Source organism: Mytilus californianus, unplaced genomic scaffold (assembly GCF_021869535.1).
Source record: "Mytilus californianus isolate M0D057914Y unplaced genomic scaffold, xbMytCali1.0.p SCAF_4, whole genome shotgun sequence".
Classification (NCBI taxonomy): Eukaryota; Metazoa; Mollusca; class Bivalvia; order Mytilida; family Mytilidae; genus Mytilus; species Mytilus californianus.
In genome coordinates, this window is record NW_026262690.1 from 53,602,389 (window position 1) to 53,607,169 (window position 4,781).

The window sequence follows — 4,781 nt, forward strand, 5'->3', positions numbered from 1 at the left end:
CTAATAATCAGTTTTCCACACTTTTATTCGTCATGCTCGAATATATTGATTTGATAAAATTATTATATAGTTTACTCCATGACAAGTTATAGATCAAGTTAGCATTTTGTTCCAGTACAATGAATTTTAACCGGTAGGGGACTATTATTGCCATGCAATACTCTCAGAATGCTTGTTTAATATTATTTTTGTGTTCGTCTTTGGTGCATATTAAAAGATACTTCATCAAAGTTTATGAAAATATCAATTAGAAATGCCTCAATTTGCGTTTGAAAACATGCTTCGTATTTATATTTTTTCAAGTTCGTCCGAGTCACCTATCATAAAGTGGATTCCAAAAGTCCCTGAATAATAAACGTCGAGGTGGGGATCTATGGTTTGAGGTTAGGGGTGTAGCGATCCAAATCAGGCAGTGCAAAAAAATGTTCAACCATTTAAGAAGGAACACGCACGGTGCCGAGTGAGTACCCCTCTTTTTTAATCCCCTATGTACATGTCTGCAACGTGGTGATGTTTTATAAATTTCTGAATGTTATCTTTTTGTCAAGCAGTGAACTATCTGTCATTTGTGTCTGACTGTGCTTATTAGATCGTGTAAAATATGGTTGTTCTTGAAACAAAAGTGGCGAACTTGGGCCAATAGGTGCAGGGTAATTGTGTATCAGCATAGACGTCATCCAAACTATATCATGTAAAACATTAGCGGTAATTTGTAATGTGTGCAACTGTAATTACATCCCAGCTCCTTTGTTCTACCAGGGGTAATCTGAGCCGGATCACCACTACCAGATCACCCTAGCTTGCGTTTCTTTGTTCTGCATGCTTTCCTTTGTTCTGTAACATACAGAAAAGACTAACTATCAAAATTTATGTGGAAAAAATCCAGTGTATATGCTGGGAATCGAACTCAAGACCTTTAGCATATATCCCACGATTCATACCCCTACACCAGGACGACTGAATGAAAACTCACTTAATTTAGCATATTTAAACATTGTGTCCGGGGCTCATAAAGGGTATATACTATATAGTAATATATAAAGTATATTATAATGATTGTGTGGCGTTCTAAAACTAGATGTTATGAAGCGTAAATGGTTTTTTATGTAATCTAGAACAGCTGGGATGTAAAATAGTTATCCCATTCGGCCTTTTTAAAATCACTGTATCTCAATTTTAACCGGTGAATGATATCTGTTCATAACAAGAGTGCACACGCTGAAATGTCTCGCCTTCTTTACTAATCATTGATATTATGTTGATAGTCCTAAATATAAAGCTTTACTACAACTATCACATACACTTGACATGATCCAAGAAAATGAAATCAAGGTCATATAAACCAAGCAGAAATACATGTACACCTTACAATCATTCAATACACTAAATATAGTTGACCTATTGTTTATAGTTTCTAAGATACAGACTTAACCAAGAAAACTAAACATTGACCAATGAACCATGAAAATGAGGTCCAGGTCAGATGAACCATGCCAGGCAGACATGTACAGCTTGCAATCCTTCCATACTACAAATATAGTAGACCTATTGCATACAGTATAAGAAAAACAGACCAAAACACAAAAACTTAACTATAACCACTGAACCATGAAAATCAGGTCAAGGTCAGATGACACCTGCCAGTTGGACATGTACACCTTACAGTCCTTCCATACACCGAATATGCTAGACCTATTGCTTCTAGTATCTGAGATATGGACTTGACCACCAAAACTTAACCTTGTTCACTGATCCATGAAACGAGGTCGACGTCAAGTGAAAACTGTCTGACAGACATGAGGACTTTGCAAGGTATACACATACCAAATATAGTTATCCTATTACTCATAATAAGAGAGAAATTAACATTACAAAAAATCTTAATTTTTTTTCAAGTAGTCACTGAACCATGAAAATGAGGTCAAGGACAATCCATTGTCCTTGACCTCATTTTCATGGTTCAGTGACTACTTGAAAAAAAGTTAAGATTTTTTGTAATGTTAATTTCTCTCTTATTATGAGTAATAGGATAACTATATTTGGTATGTGTATACCTTGCAAAGTCCTCATGTCTGTCAGACAGTTTTCACTTGACGTCGACCTCGTTTCATGGATCAGTGAACAAGGTTAAGTTTTGGTGGTCAAGTCCATATCTCAGATACTAGAAGCAATAGGTCTAGCATATTCGGTGTATGGAAGGACTGTAAGGTGTACATGTCCAACTGGCAGGTGTCATCTGACCTTGACCTGATTTTCATAACATAAGGCATCTATATACAAAGTATGAAGCATCCAGATCTTCCACCTTCTAAAATATAAAGCTTTTAAGAAGTTAGCTAACGCCGCCGCCGCCGCCGGATCACTATCCCTATGTCGAGCTTTCTGCGACAAAAGTCGCAGGCTCGACAAAAATAGTTCAAACAAGTTATTCTTATTAGACAAAAATACATCTCCAATACATTTGTGACATTTGTTTATATGGCTATATATAGGATTTTACAAAGTCCATAGCCATTATTTCAGTTATATGATTTTATAAAATTCCTTACAATTTCAGGGATTTTACATAATTACTTAAACTGCTAGTGATTTTACAAAATCTCTGAAGATTATAGCTTTAATAGAAATTACAACTAAAGACATCAAATTATAATATATCATGCACCATAAGAAAATAAATTTTATATTTAAAACTCAATCACACATTCGTTTCCAAGTTCAGTAATGTGCAGCAAGGGATGTCTTTATTTGCCAATGAACTACGTTTACGATTTTCAGAACACCAAGTAAAGGATCTCATGTTTGAACAGACCACAAGGTTAAATAACAGAAGACACTGCTCTATCTACATGTACATATATAACATGTTAGTGATGTAAGTTACTGTTTGTGTCTTTTATCTGGTATGTAATTCATCATACATGTCTGATAGGCACTACACTAGTGGACGTTTACTATTTTAGTTAGCCTTTGGCATCATAACAATTAAACTGCAAACAATTAAAAACACATAAACAATGAAAACATTAATTAGTATACAGTTGGTGTAAATACTTATGGTTTTATAACGAGAAAAAAATCATATTTAGTGTTCCAATTAATTAAGTGATCTCGATTAGCAAACCAACATATATCCATGATGGCGATGACATAGTCAGTTATGTAATAGGACCATAAACTGCTTGTTTATATACTTATACATTTGTATGTACATAATTATATATACACGTGTGAAATACGGTAACCATAAAATGAGTTAAATAAAAATGAAATGTTCAAGTAAATAAATACACATTTAAGTGCGAATCAAAAACAAGACTGTACAAGCAAGATAAATCTCGTTTTCATGACGGGTTATGACTGGTCTGTTTACTGAAAGTTAACTAACAAGGGACATTGCAAACAGATGCTGTAGAATTGATTGAATCACTGAAATCGATGTGAATCCATTATACACGAAAATAAGGTCACAATGATGCAACTCTTGTAAGAGAGAAAATGTTACAATCATCATACAACTTATATAGTTGACCTATAAATTAAGTACTACATGTAGTAATAAATAATAATAGGCTGTAATTATTTATAACTACATGTAGTACTTAATTCAGTGAACTGAAAATTGACCTTAATCGCGAAAACGAACCATAAAAACGAGGTCAAGGTCAAGTGTCATTAAATAATGATTTAACCTCTTCCCTCAGATCCCCCCCTTTTTTTTAGAGTAACTGAAATAATTACCTAATCACAAGAGAAAAAAAACAATGAACCATGAAAGTGAGGTCAATCGGTCAGGGTATATCTAGAACAAAATAACGTAAAACTTACAATGATGTCATTTGGTCTTTATGGATTTCTGTGTTGACAAGATTGCAAGCATGCAAGTTGTCTCATTGGCAATTATACACCATTTGCCTATTTCTATATTCGTTATAGGGAAAATAATCAGTAGTAATATATTAAATTTATCTGGCACCCAGGTTGCCCTTTTATTTACCAAGCTCTGAAGGAAGTCAACTTACAATTTATGAGTATACACGTAATATTATGGTGGCCGGATAAGACCATTTCGAGTTTTAGCCTTTTATATTGTATAGGGCGAAAACGAGAAGTTTTCGCATTTTCAATTTCGCGTTTTCGAATTCGTGTTTTCACCCTGTAGAATATGAAAGGCGAAAAGACAAAAACGACAAATGGTCTAATCCGTTCACCATAAATATGATATGTTTATTCATTCACGAATAACTGCAATGTTTTTCAAAATTGATTTCGTATTTCCTGTCAATTTATATTACATTATTAACGTATTTAACATTGGCATCAGTATTTCTTTGTTTTCTATCAATGTACAGTTTACTTTCCATATCCGTATACTGCAAAATCCTAGCCAACAATGAATATATACCTTAAGTTAATAATGTAATATAAAAAGACAGGCAATACGAAAACAAATTGAAAACATTGATTTACAAAATTATAATCTGCCGGCTTACCGAGTCACTGTGCCTGTTCACCGTTTTCCGCCATCCCACATAAACTGATTCAGACGAGTGGGCGAGCAAGCAGCGAAATGGTTTAATTTGATATGATTTAAAACCAGACAGATTAGCTGCAATCTATGACAAAACTGCATGTTCGTGCATGTACATTTTTTAACCAGATATGTCATAATGACGCATTACATTTTTGTATACTCGCATGCATAAAACATATGCAATATTTCAGTGCTATATAATTGTAATGTATTATTAGGTCACTTTTGGTGAAACAAAAAGGTTCAA

At 33.8% G+C, this 4,781-nt stretch overlaps 1 long non-coding RNA gene across 1 annotated transcript; it reads right to left on the minus strand.

The window, feature by feature from the left end:
• Positions 1-456: 456 nt before the first annotated feature.
• On the minus strand, positions 457-4,537 carry LOC127738270 (uncharacterized). The gene is made up of 2 exons (XR_007999977.1): positions 4,494-4,537; positions 457-834 (listed from the first exon to the last, which is right to left on the minus strand). It is a non-coding gene; the product is annotated as an uncharacterized LOC127738270 (long non-coding RNA).
• Positions 4,538-4,781: the final 244 nt, after the last annotated feature.